This window comes from Lactuca virosa, chromosome 7 (assembly GCF_052849685.1).
Source record: "Lactuca virosa cultivar CGN04683 chromosome 7, Lactuca_virosa_CGN04683_v6, whole genome shotgun sequence".
Classification (NCBI taxonomy): Eukaryota; Viridiplantae; Streptophyta; class Magnoliopsida; order Asterales; family Asteraceae; genus Lactuca; species Lactuca virosa.
This window is the reverse complement of record NC_136432.1, coordinates 191,958,286-191,978,494: the sequence shown is the minus strand read 5'-3', so window position 1 is coordinate 191,978,494 and position 20,209 is coordinate 191,958,286. Positions and strand designations below refer to the sequence as shown.

Genomic DNA, 20,209 nt, shown 5'->3' with positions numbered 1-20,209 from the left:
AAATCATATCATGAAGAAAAGCCAAAGCACAAACATAATAAAAAATCATAGCACATATGTCATTATCCCATAAGATGTGCTCTTACAACACGAGTGATTAAGCTCGTAAGGTCACAAAAGCATATGAGGAAGCCTCTACCACTGAGTATAACCCTAGAGCATCAAACCTAATATTAATGAAGCAAGTTGCTATTGGATGTCCCCAAAGAAAAGAACTCCACAAACAACCATATCCGCAATCGACACATGACATCTTTTATCAAAGATCGTTGTTGCTTCCTACATGTGAACAGGTTGGCATATACTCCAGCCAAAGAATAGTTTGGCAATGCCCATGCGAGATCAAAGCAAAAGGAACTCACCCCATATCATCAAACCTATATGGAGAAGGGGCATAGAAACAATAATTTTGGCAAGTCTCTTCATAGTTAAGCCACTAATAAACCTCACGTCCTTACTAATAGCTCCCCCAAGAATCTTCACCCCTAATAATGGCCTTCCAATGTTGACATGCAATACCCCTCACAAAACTTCCTACTATCACATAAAGGCCAAAATAGTTTAGTTTTCTTGATATTCAGTTTAAGTGTAACGTCCCATTTTTCGTAACCAAAAATTTTCATTTTTAATTAAGGTAAAGTTGCTCCTTTTCATAATACAAGTTAAGAAAACAAATTGTTCCAAAGTAAATTGTTTAAACTCAGAGTATTATAGTAAACACGGAATCTTCATTGCTACTCATGAATGTGTATAGTCACGCCTTCACCTTTCCACGATCACTGATGATACTTGAAAACAATAACAGTTGGGGTATCATGAAGTTTAATGAGTTCCCCCAAAATACCTTACACAACAAATAAATATATACAGCATGCATACTAGGTTGTTTGGCCTGCTGCTTCAACCCAACCATTCTTCGGGTTTGTTGGCATGCTGCCTCAACCCAACCACTCTCCGGGTATGTTGGCCTGCTACTTCAACCTAACTGCTACAATATGTCGACATATAAACAATCATTAGATCGAGTAGGCACATAAATAAAGGAAACTACCAATCATACAACTCACTACCGCCCACTAGACCCCTCACAACACACTGCTTTGCTACCATCAAATCTCCATGGAATGCACAACCATAAGCAACCAGAGGTGAGATAACCACCCGAATAGATGATCCTGCTCTAGAGCCACAACCAAATGATAACTCACCTATTGATACTCTAACCAACGTACCACTACTATTGCATCCTACCACATAAGGATATAAATATATCGAACAACTCACTACATCGTAGAAATATCCTATACAAAAGGATACATAACCAAATCTAGTGGGCCGACATTGGTGCCTTTGACCCACGGGTATAGTGAGGAAAAATCACCTGAATCGAAGAACACAGAAACACTGCGACGCTCTTCCTTTTCTACACTGCTTGCTCCCACGAACCTTCTAACACAAAAAACATGGTAGAACAGTAATCAACAGCCCAACTCCTTCAAGTTTGACTCAAAATCAAACTGTGCACAAAGTCAAAGGTTAACAGGCCAACTGCCTCTCACAACATGAAAATGTATTGGTCACATTGTAAGCCGCTAAAAGACAAAATAATTACGGTCCTTCGATCCTCACGACATCACATGCATAACATCACGTCGTGAGAACTTTCTGAATGACATTTTGATGAGTAAAGCCCCTTAATCCATTATGCCACTAATCCGCATCCTCCAGAAGGCGTCCTAACACCCCAAAAGCCATAAAAATTGATGCTTTAAGGTCTTGCATGTCCAATGCAAGACTTGAGTTCAAGTTAGGGCATTTATGAAGAAAATGAGGTCAAAACCTCAAGCATGAGCTCAAACGTCACACAAACTTCAGATCCACCACATATAATCACCAAGGGACTCGAAGGACCCATAAAGTTGCTAACTTTATGGTGTCCCAACACTCTAACTCATCTAACCATGGATAATCATGCATAAAACCATAGATCTAGCAACAAGAACTCATAAAGCTTGAATCTTTGTTACTCATAAAGATCCATAAATGTTGCTAGAAGATGCAAATGAACGTTGCAAGTTGGATCTATGCTCCAAAGATGATCGCTTCTTCTTCAAGTCACCAAAACACCACCAAATGCTCAAGAACTCAAGGATGGGGCCAGGGTTTTGTTTAAAATGAAGGGAGGCTAAAGAAGATACCCTAGGTTATAAGACAAGTTCCTTTAATATGGAGAAAACCCTACAATTCATGGGCTTGGCTGCAACCAGCCTCACAACGTGAGGATCATAATGTCACATCGTGACGCTCATTTCCACGTGTCACGTCACAACCTCCTGATGGTCATGCGTGACACCCATTTTTCCCAAAAGTCATGCCCTTGACTCCTTGATACCCTAAGCCGATTTGCTTCAGAAACTGGGTGTTATAATTCTCCCCCAATTAAATTAGATTTCGCCCTTGAAATATGACGTGGTTATAATTTTGACCGCACTAACACAATCCATATGCTACCTCCAACCACTTCACATAATCAATACATCCATATCGAACTCGAGAGGCCATCCGTAACCCAACGGATGCCATCAAACCACCCAGATATTTAGAACACTCAGTTGCAATAACTACCTCTTTTTCCAAATTTTAAGAGCCAGCTCATACCGAAGCCACTTAAACGGGAACTTCCATAACTGTATCTTTTAACCATGTCCATCAATGTACTACACAAAATTAGGAGTCCAACAGTCTAACTCTAGAGACATACATAATGGCTGACGATCATCCACTCGTCATTCTTACCCCAAGTCCCTGATCAGGAACACTCATAAACTGCATATCAACACTCAAAACATTTCGATCAAGAATTCCAACCCAACCTAAATTTGGAAACCGCATAAATGTTCTCAAATATACATTTGACTTCCTGTCAAGTCGTGACTAACCGACGTTTACCATCAGCATAACCATGGTTAATACAAAACCCTATGCGACACTCAAACTCCCACAACAGCTCAGGTGCACAACCATCTGCCAAAACATCCTAGAGACTTATCACCAAATATATCACTGATCTCTTAGCATTCCAACATTACAAAAAATATGTCATTTAGTGGCACACAAAAAGTGCCACTAAAAACTCTAAAAAATGCCAATAATGACTGCTAGGAGAATGAGTGGGACCAATAAAAAGTGCCACTAGAAACGCTCCTACTAAAACCCTTTAGTGGTACATTTCGGTTATGATGTTGCAGCATTTTAGGACTTTAATGGCACTTCTTTATTTGCTACAATAGAAAATAAGTTTTTTGTTGCATATATTTTGTATCGGTGAATAGTAATACAATTTTAGAATTCATGTTGGTTTAGTTGCACTTTTTTAAGTTCCACATTACAATAAAAGTTTTTTGTGGCACATATTTTATGTCATTAAATACCGATGGAGATTCTAGAATTATACAACTAATAGAACTACATTTTTCAAGCTATAATATAAAAAAAAAGCTAATTAAATTATAATCCATGGAAAATAATAAAAATTTCATTATTCTATATCAATGCCAAATAACTTTAAATGCCAAAACACATAGCCACTAAATATAAAATTTAACTAAACAAAGGTAACAAAAAAACTTTAAACTTTATTGTAGTTGAACTTCTTCCCCAAACTTCATGTTATCTTGAATAACCTTGTATAGAACAAATACTAGCAATTCCCTGTTAATTACACAAATAAAAATGCCAATTTTTATTGTAATTTTACTAGAATTTTTGTTACCTCATTAAACACCAGACGAAAGATTTTAGAGTAAGTAACTGAGATAATATCAACCTGCAAGACATAAAATTTATTTTATAACTCTTGTTATATATATATATATATATATATATATATATATATATATATATATATATATATATATAGGGTTAGGTTCATGTGAGACAACCTAATTTTATGAGACCGTGAGACGCAATCCTAGCCACTCATTTATTAGATAAAACAAAATCATTTTTAAAATGCAAAATAATTGAAAATTTTCGAAATTTTTTTTTCCAATATTATTTTCGGAATATATATTTTCCAAAAAAAAAATAAAAAAAATACCAAAAAAAATAAAAAAATATATACAAAAAAAATACATTTTTTACATATTTTAGTAGAATATTTAGAATATTCTACATATCTGACAAATCTAGTAGAATATTCTAAACATTCTAAAAACCATATTAGAATATGTACAGTGTAATATTATATTAGAATATTTCACGTATTTAAAAAAAAACGGTAATTTTTTTTATTTTTTTATATTTTTTTTATTTCTTTAAGGTAAATAAAGTTCCGAAAATAATAATTAAACAAAGAATTTTTGGATTTTTCCTTTTATTTTGCATTTTAAAATTAATTTTAGATTTGGTCTCACGGTCTCACAAAATTAGCATGGTCTCAAATGAACCTGAACCTCTATATATATATATATATATATATATATATATATATATATATATATATATATATATATATATATATATTGTAGTAAATTCTATACATCGGTCCGATTGGGAATATATAGTATTAGAGGGATCATATGTTATTTTATATATTCAACCAATAGGGTGAAAAGGGCCTAAACTGGATCAACACCTTCTCCAGCAGGCTTAGCAGTATCAATCTGAAAGCACGTTCAGTGAATTTTTAGAAAGTTACACATTTGACCCTTAAATATCAAATATCGATTCTTAAATATCAAATATCATACATCCGTTTTAAAGTTGTAATATTCGATAGTAGGGAGACTAGATTCCAAGAAAACTTTCACTTGCTTCCTGATTGTATCAACATTGCTGTCTTTTATACCTTTTCTCCTCTTTATAAAAAATCAAGATGTTAAAATTAGGTAAATAATATATATATATATATATATATATATATATATATATATATATATATAGAGAGAGAGAGAGAGAGAGAGAGAGAGAGAGAGAGAGAGAAAGAGAGAGAGAGAGGGAGGGAGGGAGGGAGAGACTATGAGGAAAAAAGAGTAACCAACGTTTTCACCTAGGAAAAATTCACCCTTGCTTGACTAATATCACTTCCAACTGATTCCTATAAGGTTACGGAGAGTGGTAACACTCCTAACACCTTGCCACATCATCTTTTTAGGTGCCATGTCATTTTTTCTCTTAGAACCTTATTCTTAGCATTTGGTAGGGAGTGGTAACACTCCTAGCACTCCAAATTTTTTTTCTTTTTCAAATTTAATTAAAATATATATTTTTTAAAACACAAACAATTAATATTAAATAAATTATATTTTTTTAAACCACAAATAATTAATACCAAATAAATTATATTTTCTAAAACACAAACATTTGATATTAAATTTAAAAACTTACAATAAGATTTTTCAGGGGGTTTTGTGCTAATTCTGAAAATTTATATTGTAAAAGAAATTGTAAAGTAGGGTCGAATCTGTCATAAGGTCAAAATCAAGGGATCAAAAATGCCAAATTGTAAATTCTGTGTCTTTCTTCCTCCCAGAGAAAAACTCTCTGCGCCAATCATATCTATTTGTCTTCCCTTTCTCTTTCTATTTCTTCTCGCTGCCGGGTTAGTGAGCAATTGTTAGCGAGGCAAGTAGCTACATAATCAACGAATAATGATATGACTGATGTCACATGTGTGATTCCCAAGTTTCTTAAAGCGTGTGAAATTTGTGTAAAGCCATAGAAGTAATATATATATATATATATATATATATATATATATATATATATATATATATATATATATACATATATATAACAAACAACGATTGATAAAAGGCTGAGGAAATGACTACCTTGTTTGCAGCTTCAACAACAGGCTCGTGACTTATTGAAGCACAATCTACTACATATCAACATACTTTCATTATTTTTTTTTATTATAATATCATATTTTCTATCAATATTTGGGTAGATTCTTCGAAGTATAATGCCCTAATAAGAAAAAAAATTGAAAGTGCATTACTATAGTTCCATACATATTTCAAACTACAATGCTTTATTTTTAAGGAAAAAATTGTCAAACAAAAATGAAAGTACGATACTATGATACACAAATAATTAAAACTATATTGCCTAACATTTTGCATTTAGACACAAGTAGAAAGCAGGATTGAAAAAGACAGGTGCTTAATATTTCACCTTTGTGTAGGCATTGTGTATGCTTGCATGTTGGGTTGAGGATCCAATAGTGTTTGTTTCAAAAAGCATCTTGCCCGAATTTCAAATTATCTCTGGGTATTTGAAGAAGGAATGAAAATGCAAGTCTTACAAAACCCATCATAAAAACCATAATTTTTATTATTAATTTCAAGATTTGATGGTTAAAATTTTAGAAATAGAGTTTTGGGAGTCAAGAGTGGGATGTTGGTTTTGCAGTTCAAGCTTGACTTGCTACGGATCTTAAAGTTGAAATTGGCTTTACTTTGATGAAAGGAAATGAATTCATTAAAACTTCACAGATCTCTAAAACTCATAAGACATTTTTGTAACTTTTTTACTAGATTTCCTGGAAACACTTAAAAGAAAATCATTTAATAATAAACTAATTTGATCTTGACGATGATACATGGCAAAAATAGTGGGCTAGTTGTATGGGAAACAACAAGATTATCAGAATTCACTACTAGAAAAATAGGCTTTTACGACACACAATGCGTGTCGTAAAACGCTCAGACGAAACGCAAGTGCGTGTCAAGGAATGTTATGTCATAACGAAAGACGACACGCTTTTGTGTGTCGTCTATTTACGTCACGCATTTACGACGCACAGTTACGACACACATTTACGACACACAATGCGTATCAAGGAAGGCCCTGTCATAAAGGAAGACGACATGCGTTTGCATGTCGTGACCTTATGACGCGCATTGATGACACGCATTGCGTATAATTATAGTCCCTGTCATAAATGAAGATGACACACATTTGCGTGTCATAAACTTCAGCAACCATTTACAATATGCATTTACGACGTGCCTTTATAATATTCATTTACGCGTAATACAAAAATATAGAAAAAAGATATACCAAAACAACCAAGTTCATCCAATAACATCATGTCAAAAAATTGTAATACATTGATATTAAGGGGATCTGATTGTACATTGTTATTAAGAGGTTTTCCCTAACTATATAACCTGATGTTACATTGGTATTAAGGGACACCTTCTTGTTTTAGATATCAGGTCAAAAAAAATCCTCCATATCATTGGTTTGCCACCGGTTCCTTTCATGAATAAACAGATGGAGTGACTCCCCCTTTTTCTATAGCAAGAACACCAAGGTGCATTATTCTGCTTGAAATCACTGAAGATGACATGGAGTTATGTTGTTGACCAACACGTTTAACTCCAAACACGTAATTCCCCATTTTTGCCCCTATAATTACATTTAAATGATCACATAGTAAAACAAAGAAAAGGGTATGTTAGTCTTTTAGATGTTTGAAAAACATTTAAACATTCCAATTAATACCTAAGGAATACAAATGAATCCCCATCCACCAATCTTTTAGCAATAACAAAAGTACTCCATCCTGTTGTAAGCAAATGCCTTCGCGGTTGACCTGGTCAACCAAAAAAAGATCTTACTTTTAATTTTTTAATAAAGACACAAATATATATGTTCTATACTAACATATAAAGTATAAACATGAGAGCATAATGAATGACCTCTAAATATATGCTTAAATCGCCACTCAATCCCATGAAGATCTTTAGCTACAAGTTCTTGAGTAGGAGTAGGCTGAGACATGTCCTGAACAAAAAATACTTCAAAAAAATTAGAACATTAAATTGTTGAAAACATATGAAACTAGAAGTAAAGAAAGAGAGTGAAATTACCAATGTAGGTAGGCATTCATTTGCATGTTTTCTGAGCACTGAAAAACCACCATGAGTGTTTGTATCTGAAGCTGTTAAGACTTTATAGAAAGAGTGGATACTTGCCTTTGGATGGTCATCAATGCATTTATAAAGACTAGTAGGATCACTTTGCTATTCATTATTAGAAAAGAAAACAGTTAAAAAAGGTTATAAATTGTAAAGAATTTAAGATGTGAACTCTTACATCTGCTTCTGGAAGTAGAGTGATTTGAGCATAAACTTCGTCTGTATCTTGTTTAGCTTGTAATGGTAATAAAATATAGATTCTAAAACTTCATAATCCAAATAACACACTGTAAGAACAACATGTGTACATACTTACCAAAAGCTGAGTATAAACAATACAACAGCGAATCTTTGATTTGAGATTGAAGTGAGGAATACTCTGATTGATTTACTGATTGTTGGATTCCTCTAACTGAGCAAAAACAGTATATAATCAAGATTTAAGAAGAAGAATAGAAGTTGAAGGACAAAAGAATGTTGAAAATATAAACGATATGAGAGACTTTGAAGGAAATTAACAATTTATTATACTTACTTGCTCCATGTGGCCTTGAGAAAAGTAGAAAACTCTTTCTCCATCTCTTGGAACATATACTAGTGGACCCGCACATGCCTTCCATAGCTCCTTATATAGCAGATCTTCCATTGCTCATAATCGAATCAAACAACAGATCCACATAGAATATAACACTTTCAACATAATAGATTATAATAGAAAACAATATATCAATATAAAAAAAAATCATTGAAGGTAAATACTTCTTCCGACACATTATCAGAGTCCAACTTTGATTTTGAAATTGTATTCTTATTGTCCCATGAACACGTCAATAACATATTCAAACAAAAACTCGAAGAATAATATTCAACAAAATTATCATAGCCCTGAAAATTATCAAAAAAATAAATAGGTGAAGAAGTTTCACCTTCAAAACCATTAAATTCTCCACATTATATTCATACTTCCTCATATAAGCAACTCAAATTCCTGTATTACATAAATCTCTATAAACATAAACCTCCAGAATCATTAAATTCTCCACATTATATTCATACTTCCTCATATAAGATCTAGATCAGTCTCCTTCCTTTCCTCTGAAAATCACACATGATTAGTAAGAATTGGTAACTTTAGTAGTAGTAGAAGTTTACATACAGCTTGACCAATTAAAGAATGACACCTACTAAACAACACAAAATATAACCATGCAACATGTGAGGTTGAGGTTGAGGTGAATATTATCACAAATCTGCATAAAAGAAACCATATAAATATTAGACAGATTATCTCATCATCAGAAACAGAAAGCAATAGTTGGTTTTGGTATATAAATAATACCTTGGAGGGAGGGGAGTAAAGTGAAAATATCAAGATGTGAAAGCAAAAATTCTATCAGCAATCTTTGCACGGCAAATTGGACACTCAGAACACGCAACACAACTGAACAAGATCTTACTTGAATCAACTCCTCTTCCAACTGATTTCGTTTGGCAGATGTAACACCATCTTCAAAGTAAGTCGCTTCTTCATCATAACTAAAACCGTATGTCAGCACCATATTTCTTGGCCAAAGCAGCTGTAGTTGTTGTAGTTGCTGCAGCCTGTTAAGAGTCATGGATGAATCAGGAGAAAAAGATTAAAGATCTTATTTTCATTTATTTAATAATACAAATAAGGGTGGAAGAAATAAAGAGAGAAATAACATGTTTAGTTCATTCAGAGGGATAAGGATTCCTATCTGTTATTGGAAGAAGGTGTTTGAATTCAGAAAAGGCCTCAGCAACTGAATTGGCCCCAAAAGCTTGTCGTTTGACTGCAACTGAGATAAGTATGATGGTTAGAATATGAGCAAAACAAAAGATTCTACTCAAAATCTATTTTCATCCTGATAAAAGATATGCACAGAGTGATGATCTGTAATAACCTATTTTCATATCAGAATCTTCTCTAATTACAACCTTTGTAATTTCCCATTTGAAAGCTTACAGATTGAAGTAAAGATGATGTGACTTTGCCATAAACTCATTGCAAAAAGTTGTGATGAAGATCGTGCTTTGTGGACCCCGGTGGTTTTTTCTGATAAATATGGACGCCTGATTTCCAATTGGATTCTGTGATTCCGGAGTGGTTTTGTGATTAGGGAAACTGAAATCTTTTGTGTCATACTCTCCAGTAGATCCCTGGTTAACTTCTATGATTGGATTCTTTGATTCTAGATTGGTTTTGGGATCATGGAAACTGAAAACTTTAGTGTCGGATTCTACATTGGACGTCTGATTACAACTGGATTGTGTGATTCTATAGTATTTTTCTGATCATGGATACTTAAATCTCTAGTGTTAGATTCTTCAGTCGACACTTGGTCAACTACTTCATCCGGCTTGTCTGATTCCGGAGTGATTTTCTGATCGTGGAAAATGAAATCTTGAGTGTCAGCTTCTGCAAGGGGAACCCGATCAACTTCTTCAACCGGCTTGTCTGATTCCGTAGTGGTTTTTTGATCATGAAAACTGAAATCTTTAGTGTCAGATTCTGCAATAGAAACAATAAACCTCCAGCAACCCTAACCGGGACTTACACAACATGCAACCAAACCATAATCCTAAATCAATATTTTTATAGAGAATCACCATAAAAAACAGTCAATATATTATATACCTCATATAAAAGGTGTTTCATCCTTTCACTAAATCTGCAGTTGTACGATCATCTTCATCATCTGTGAAAGTTTGATAGTCTAATCCTTTCCATTTGAAATGAAATAACGACCATCTCTACGGCTGTCTAGATGCCCCATCAGGATTCAAGCAGGTTTTCCTTTAGCATCTTCCCAAACCTATATATAAATAAATACTTCTAATATCACTATTTCCCCATCCATTTATAAAAAAATAAGGATTTCTAACTACAAACAACCGTTTCTTATTACCTTACACGTATTATCATCACTCCCAGAATATATTAGATGGCTGGCTTCATCATCAAAGCACACATTGTTTACATTTGACTGCATCATGTAACAACATATGTTACTCTAATAATCTATACAATTCATACCATGTAGATGTACAAGTATTTAGGCTTTAATACATAATAAATAAAAGAGAAATTACAAAAGAAAATGGGTCAACATGTAATGGGTACATGTTTAAAAGGAATAGGCACATGAACTTGAGTAAAAAAACATAAGCACTTTGAAACAACCTGATTGTAGAATCAAAATTTTGCTAAAAAAGGGTATTACTATTACCGTATGTGCTTGAATTTGAAGGGAAAGTCTGTTTGCTTCAACATCATAAACAGAGATTGAATCATCATTGCTTCTAGCTACAAGTTCTCTGCCATCAATAGAAAATTTCACTGAAAAAATTCCAAACAAATGTCCCCCTTCATCATCACCAGAAAATTCTAGCGCTTCATGGATCTCCTGGAAATTTCTAGTTAACCATTGTCAGGTAACCACCCCTTTACTAATAAATCCTTAGTAGTAGTAATAATAATTAAATTAACTTCCAATGTTTTTGCACTGGAAAACTAAATGAATCAGGTGGTGGTATATACAGCATACCAAAACCAAACTATTTGATACTTGATAGCATGTACAAGACATTAGAAAACTAATCGTAGAAAAATGTAGTATTCCTCTTTGTTTAGTATATTGAAGAAAAGATAAGAGAAGAGAAGAATAAATGCGTAAATGATAAGAATAGATGATTTTCTGGATCTGTCAAATGTTAATCATTTTAGGCGAACCAGGAAACGCTTAGGGTTTGGGGGAATAGAAGAAGAAGCTCATTACCTTGATAATTGAAGAACCAAAGCAGGTCAGAACTCAGATTTCTGACGATTCCCATCGCTGACTCTCTTATTGTTCTTGTCTAAGCAATCCGAAATCGAGACGTAAAATAAGTATCAAAGATATGGATTTCACCCCTTTGAAATCGAATTTTCAATACCAAGAAGAAAAGGGTGGATTTGATTCCTTGTTGCTAAGGATTCACGCATGTAAGCCGACACCACCATCGAAATCGACAACGCCATCTCTGAAATTGACCGGAAAGCACCTCCGTTCATTATCACCGGCGGATCCATCCCACTCTCCCCTCTTTCCGTCACTTCTCACAATAGAGAAACAAGAGCCTAGAGTAGATTGTGAAGATGAAAGGAAGAAGGTAGAAAAAAACAAGGCGGGTTTTCAAAATTTTAGGGTTTCGTTTCCCCCGTTATCTACTCAAGCCGCGTTTCACTAAAATTATAAAGCGACGGTGACAGAGGACGCGCGTTTAAGATAAAGCGCCCTCCGTGTTTTTAATTTTTTTTCTTGAGACGCTAATTTAAGCGCACGCAATAATGCGTGACCTAAACCCTTAAAATTTTTGGAGAGATGACACTATTTTAAGGTCACTCTCTATTGCGTATCATAAATGAACGAGTGTCGTGAATTGCATGTCATTAAAGGCATATATTCTAGTAGTGATTGTTGGAGATTCTCAATCCTACATAGTTGTTTGTTGAAATTTTCATTGAGCACAAGTAAGAATATTTCTTTTCTGGACTGAATGATAGTAGATGACAATTTTACCATTCAAGGGGCTCATGAAATGTCTTGACTAGGTATGTGGAGTGCATATCATCAGTAATCCAAGCACTCGTTTTGTTTAAGAAGTTGTACCCTGGACGTAGAAGGAAAAAGATAGAGACTTTTCTTACATGTGGCAGTGGGTACTTGGAGAAAATATAGATGAAAAAGGGTTAGTTTTGTTTTGCTTTTGCATTAAAATAAGACTTATTTTTTTATTTTTTTTAACTTGAGAAACTTATGGGCATTAGGTATGGAAGTTGGGGGTGTTTCTTACATATGTTAGCTGGTTTTCTCTTGGAGGACAAGCAGCTGTGGATAATACATTTGAATATTGTCCAGCAAAGTGAAAAGTTATTAATTTTTTGCTAGAAACCCAACTGGAAGATGGTGGTTGAGTATAAGGCTACAAATCATGTCCATAAAAGGTAACACTATGAATATTACATATTCAAATATCACAAGTTGTTTCAAGAATAATAATGATAATGAATAATAATGATAATGATAAGAATAAAACAAATAACAATTAATTGATGTATAAACATAAATACGTACCCAAATTTAGTACATACTACATGGGCTATGATGATAGGTTAGTTTTTTATTTTAATTCTATATAAAATTATAATATTTGTTTTCTTATAATACTTCACTGAATTTGTTCAAAAGATATTGATGGAGAAAGATGTGGCACCCCTACTAAAAGCAGCCAAGTTATTGATCATTTCCCCGTTGGAAAATTGTGATTTTCCACAACAATATCGCTATTTTTTCTCTTTCTAGTATTACATATGGTTTTGCACTTCGATACTCACAATATAAGAAACTCTAAGATCATCCACCTCTAATGGATTCAATACAAAAAAATATGAAAAAAAAAAACCAGTAAATGCAAAGAGGTAGACGTACATCCATGTACTGGTTGAAGTTCTAATTGATTAGATTGCTCAAAAGACATCATATTTTCATATGATTTATAACAATAGTGTTTCTTCAACCCAATAAAATAATGGGTTTAAGCTACACCCTACTAACAATGATATATTGTTATTTATTAATATCTAATTGAAAAAGAGACATTATCATAGATTAAATGTATTTTACTAAGAAGGAGGAAAACATTCTGATTGGTTGATATAACTAAAATTGAAATAATAGAACTCTTCAAATAAAAAGAAAAAAAATAACTTCAAAAATTAGAATATTTATCAGACAAAAACAGAGATGACAGAAGCCAAAATAACTTTAAAAATTGGATTTGAACCTATTAACATAAGAATGAATTACCGAATTTGGACTAAACTTGTGCATAAAACCATTAAAATACTCTGCTAAGCTTTCAAATACTCCTTAGTAAGCATGTTTGCAAAAAAAACATTGTAAGAAAATCCGAAATAGCAACATATATTTGTAAAAAATATCTTAAACTTTAACTAACAAAACAATTAAATATTGTAATCCTATTAACAATTACAAAGAGGCAATGTGTCAAAACTGATTTGCCAAAAAAAAAAGCAATGGCACAAATTAGCAATTAAATACTTTAACCCTATTAACTACTAAAAAGATTTAAAGATTCAAAAAGGCAAAATATTAATAACATTGATTTGCAAAAAAAAAACTAAGTGACAATAAAGGCCTATAAACAAAGAGCATTTACCATAGAAAAATATTGAATAAAGAAAATAGAAACTTCAACTTGCCAAGAAGACTTAATCATATCTTAGTGCATTCAACTTAGATCAAGGAAATCATTCTCACACTTAAAGCTTAGAAAAACATTAAATTTATGTATACCACTACATATTTAGAAGATTTCAAACAAAACCTGCAAGTCCGGTAAGTTTCATAATCTAGCTCATTAGGTTAAGAATTTCATACAAATGTGCTCAAAAACTAGTTTAGCCACATAAATTAGAATGTTCTACTTGTAGCTACCATCAAAAATCAATTAGATTGATGTTTAAACATGATATATGTGAACAAGAGACATCTATTCAATTTTTAAGCAAGCTTTACAATTTTGGCTATTATTTCTTAAGAAATAACAACCTAATGTTGTTATTACAAGATTTAGATGAATATATGCACGCCTCAAGAAATAACCTCATGTACCTGTAGTTGTTTATCAGAATTCACTAGTGCTAATGGAGAATCCAACAGCAAACTACTGTCGTCGTTCATCAGAATCCACTAGTGTTACCTCCTTAGTATACATCCACGATCTTCCCGTTCTATGAAAATTATTCTCAGCAAACTACTATCGTCGATTTAAATCCCTCAATCCCTAACTTTCACTTCCTCTTCAACAACGATTATCGATATTTGTCATGGATATGATGATATCAGTAGACAACGGTTTTTTCTTCAATTGAATCATTCAACACGATCGATGGCTTATAGTGACATAATCAAATCAATCGAAGACTTAGAAGTTTGAAATTCAAAATTAGGGCTATACTCAAATTAATTGAAGACTTATAGGTTATAAAGGCATACTCTAAATTAGATCCATACTCGGACTTGGGGATCTATGATGATGGTATGACGCTCTGAGTTGTGAAATACGGTCAATTACTGTATGATAAATGGGGGAAGCGTCAAATTCCATATATATGTTTTTTTTGGAAATAAACGGCAGTTCATTTTTGGAGAGGGGAATATGAAGCGGAAATTCAATTTTTTAGTGGCACAAAATAAATTAGTAAAATCATACAATAAAACTTTAGTGGCATATAAAGAAATATATTACACAAAAAAAAGAGTTTTCCGTCGCATTTAATATTTTTATGCCACTGATTAGTATTATATTAATGACATAAATTTTTAAGTGTCACTAAATCTATTAAGTTTATAGTGGCACATAAAATATGTCACTAAAAACATACTATGGTGACATAAAAAATATATGCCCTTAAAAACGTGTGCCACTAAATGTCATTTTGTTTGTAGTGAAACCAGCATACCTATACCCCTATGTCAATCCAAAAAACTATGGGTCATCAGTGACCCAAGGATTATCACATTAGTCCTAAAAATATTCATGACATCTATCAACTACTAAGACTAAGCCAGTCTAGTATGCACACCACTATTGTAACATCTCGGGAATTATAAGATTCATATTGCATGCATAAGTTTGATATAATTAAGCATGGATGTTTTTAAAGCTTAGAACTTTTAATTGCTATCTTGGTATTGGAGGCAAGGCTCGAACGTGGGGCGTTCATATCTTGAACGCTCAGCGTTCAGTGCATGAAGTTGGACGCGGAGGCCAAGACGAACGCGGGGCATTCCAGGGAGGAACGTAGGGCGTTCTCTGTCTGCACTCAAAAACCATAAGTGTGCACTATTTAAACAACTTAAGACCCAAGGCTCTTCATTCTCTCACCCTCCACTATACCTTAAGCCTCTTTTCGAAACCCTAACCCTAATTGTGAGTGTGTGATCTTGGAAGACCATCTTTGAGTGTATTTTGGTGTTCTTGAAGAAGAACGATCACCTTGGAGCCTCATTGATCAAGGAGGATGTAACATCCCGAGTCCATGTATACTTTGAGAACCTTGATCTATTGAGCTATTGTCATTTTTGGTCCTTATTATAAAAGATTGAGAAACGAGTATGTGGGGCATAACTGAGGTGTAGGCTTAGCATACTCGTCAGCGTGCATGTGATGCGGAGACCACCTAGTACGCTGGGCGTACTTGGCCCAGAGTGCAACCCTAATTTGGGGTGAGTCCCCTATATAAGGGATATGATGGCCTCATTTCTGGCCACCATTCCCAAAGAGAAAACCCTAAGAGTTCCCTAACCTCTGTTCTAGAGCTTGTATGTGTGTGTTTGAGCCTTGAGAGTGTTTGTGTTGTTTTGAAGAGAAGAGAAGGTCTTGAAGAAGGAGGAGTTGGAGTCCAAGCTTCTAGATCCGAGCAAATCTGAGTAGGAAGCTTCTTATTGAGGTATAAAGCTTCAGACTTTGCCTTTCCTTTGTTATGAGCATGTTATTTGAGCATTTTAGGGTTTTTTCCCAAAAAGGTGGAGTCTTAATGAGATCTTGAACTCCAGAGACTAGGACCAACCCCTTTTGAGTGTATGTGTAGTGTTATGTCATAAAATCCAATCTTAGTTAGTGAAATCACTCCATGCATGAGTTATGAGATCTTTGAGACAAAAGAGTGTATATTTTGGAGGATGGTGCCTAATCAGCCATGCAAAGGCTTAAAGTCAATGACTTTATGGATTAAGAGACATTAGAGAGTCCAGATTTGAGATATGAGCCTATGTCTTAACTGGTTAAGACCAAAAATGTGAGAAGAGTGAAACTGGGGCGTACGCTGGGCGTAATCCCAGTACGAGCAGCGTAGGGGTCTAGCATCCCCGATGCCTGCATGGCAGCCGAGTACGCGCAGCGTACTCCCTGCCGTTCACTTTTGTTGACTTTTAGGGTTTGATCAAAAGTGTGGACTATTAAGCCTATGGAGGGGTAAAATGATATTTTCACCCTTCTGTGAGTGTAAAAGGGTTAGTCTAGTTCTTGAGAGCCAATATTGATTAGGGATAATTATTATGTGCTAGGCGGAAGCTAGGCTGGTGGGTAGAGTTCGAGATTCCGAGTTCGAGGTATTCTTTTGCTAGCTTGCGAGGTGAGTCTTCTCACTATACTTACCTTGTGTGGTAATTTTGTGTGTGACCAGAGGGTCTTATGTGAATGAGATGTGTATTGAGATATCCTGCTATTTGTTATGAGATATGCTTACTGTGTATTATACTGAGCTATTGAGTTGAGGGACCAGAGGGTCCATCTGAGTTGTGGGACCGGATGGTCCCACTGAGACACATTGACCGGAGGGTCTTATTGAGTTATAGCCTCGAGTGGCTGATGTGCTGTGTGTAGTATTTTGGGGAACTCACTAAGCTTTATGCTTACCGTGTTATGTGTTATGTGTTTTAGGTAGTTCCGAGGATCGCGGCAAGGCACCTCCATGATTGTACACACTAGCCGGAGATGTTTTTATGATTCTGGGATTGTGAATTACATTGTGATATGATTTTGGATACTTGTGTTTTGAGATGGTGAAATGAGAATTTAATGTGTTTTTTTTAAATGAAAAAAAATTGTTTGAAAATTTCACGTCGTTATAAGTTGGTATCAGAGCCTTGGTTTGAGGGATTCGGATGCACCCTCGGGTGTGTTTGGACTCAAACTGAGGATTTGAGAAAGATTTTCAACAGAGATAAATTTTTCTACAAATAAGAAAGAGTTTAAGAGAAGACGAGCCGGAGCAGTGTGTACAATTAGCTAGAGCCCGAGCGGTGATTTCCCAAAATACCCTCATTTTGTGTTACAAGATATTTTATGAGATATAATGCATGCTAGAGAATAGGCTAGATAATTCATATATTAGGACTAGGGTGGCCTGATTTGTAATGCCTTATCCTAGGGATTTCTGCTATCAGTGATTTGTTTTGAGTACGAGTATCTAGCAGGAGCGAGCCAATGAGAGGACTACTGTGAGAGTAGCTGGTGAGGCATAGAGTACTTGTAATAGGGATCCGAGGAGGAGGACTTGGGGTGAACATTGACGCGGTGTAGAAGGTAGTATTGGGCCCGTACTACTGGAAGCACCGGATCAGTGAGCAGTCCAAGTAAGAATCCTTAAGGTGCTAAGAAACAAGTAGGGGCGGGTGATCGAGTGTGAGTATGCTCGAGCGAGTCTCTGATGATTTTGTGTTGTGTTTCAGAGACATCATGGTGGGTACACGCCATAACCCTGGTAGAAGTGGGAGTAGTGATGAGGAGATACAGAGGATGATCCACGAGGAGATGGCTGCAGCTATCCGAGCAGAGATTCCAGAGATGTTTGGGTCTATCAAGACCACCTTGATACAGACGTTCGATGAGCGATACACTGCTATCACTGAGGCTGCTGCTGCCGCGACCACTACAGCCGTCGCTGCTGCTAGGCCTCAGGGAGGTGACTCGTTGCTGTTTCGAGAGTTCAGCAACACGAAGCCACCAGAGTTTGATGGGATGCAGGATCCGATTGCTGCGATGAGGTGGATCTCTGATATCGAGGGGTGTTTTTATACGTGTTCATGCCCCGACCACTTCAGAGTCCTGTTTGCACTGAACCAGCTTCGCTTGGGAGCGAAGGACTGGTGGAAGTTTGTGACAGCTGGTTTTACCCCTGCAGATCATGCTGCAGAGACATGGGAGAGGTTTGTTCAGATGTTCCGAGACGAGTATGTTCCTCGGTGGAAAGAGAACGTTTGGAACAGGAGTTTCTATCTCTAAAGCAGAAGACAGAATCAGTGACTGAGATTTCGAGGATGTTCCATGAGAGGGCGATGTTTTGCCCTGAACACGTGTCCATTGAGCAGGCACGTGTGAGCCGATATCTGAGCATACTGAGGAGGGACATACGAGAGTTCGTGGCGAACTCGTCGTATAGGACATTGGTCGAGCTTCAGGCTAATTCCAGGAGGAGGGAGATTGAGCTTGAGTTACAAACCAGGGAGGAGGAGGAGGAGTCCCGGGGGAGGGACCAGAGACCAGTGCAGTCGCAGCCGACAACGAAGCGGGCCAAGCCCGCTGATTCCAGAGTTGGGGGCCAGAAGGGCCGCACTTGTGGCAAGTGCGGCAAGAGTCACGAGAGTTCTTGTCGTTCGGGGATTTGCTACAAATGCGGCAAGGAGGGGCATATCGCGAAGGATTCCCCCAATGGATTCTCGGTTTTCTTTGATTGCAACCAGACCGGCCACCGAAAGGCCGAGTGCCCTCAGCTCGTGCAGGGATCAGCCCAGGGATCTGCGCCTACTTCTGTGCGTGCTACTGAGATTCGGCCAGCGAAGGCCGAGACACCGAGGGTTTGTGGGAGAGCTTTTCAGCTGACAACAGAGGAGGTCCGTGCAACACCTGATGTTGTGGCTGGTACGTGTTCTTATTATATTCTTTTGAGATATTTTATGCTTATATTGTGATTGTCTATAGGTACTTTTCTTATGACTTCTGTGCCTGCCTTGGTGTTATTTTACTCGGGTGCGAGTCGATCCTTTGTATCATTAGCATTTAGTCGTCATATCAGTATCCGACGAGAGGCGTTGAGTTGACCTCTGAGAGTGTCCATAGCCGATGAGCACACGGTATTTGTGACTGATGTGATTCGTGGATGTGTGCTTGAGATTTTCGGAGTTGAGTTTCCGATTGATCTAGTACCGATCGCGATGAGGGACGTCTGTGCCATCGTGGGCATGGACTGGTTAAGTCGATTTGGAGCTATAATCGACTGTGAGCGTCAGCTGGTGACCATACGAGACCCTGGTGGGGGAGTGCTTACAGTATATGGCGAGGGTACCCGATCTGGGTCGGCATTTTGTTCGGCCGCCAGAGCGAGACAGAGTCTACAACAGGATTGTATGAGATTTTTGGCGTATGTGATGGATACGCGGGCTTTGGCAGGGAGATCGAGTTCTATCACCGAGGTTCCGATAGTGCGCGAGTTTCCAGATGTTTTTCCCGAGGACTTGCCGGGAGTGCCTCCCGAGAGGTAGGTAGAGTTTCAGATCGATTTGGTGCCGGGAGCGATGCCTATTGCCAAGGCACCTTATCGCATTGCGTCTCCAGAGATGCATGAGTTATCCTCACAGCTGCAGGAGCTGTTGGGGAAGGGGTTTATCAGGCCGAGTAGCTCGCTGTGG

General features: G+C 36.2%; 1 pseudogene; it reads right to left on the bottom strand.

Annotated features, from left to right (window-relative positions):
* Positions 1 to 1,047: 1,047 nt before the first annotated feature.
* LOC145127410 (auxin response factor 11-like) lies at positions 1,048 to 8,577 on the bottom strand (annotated as a pseudogene).
* Positions 8,578 to 20,209: the final 11,632 nt, after the last annotated feature.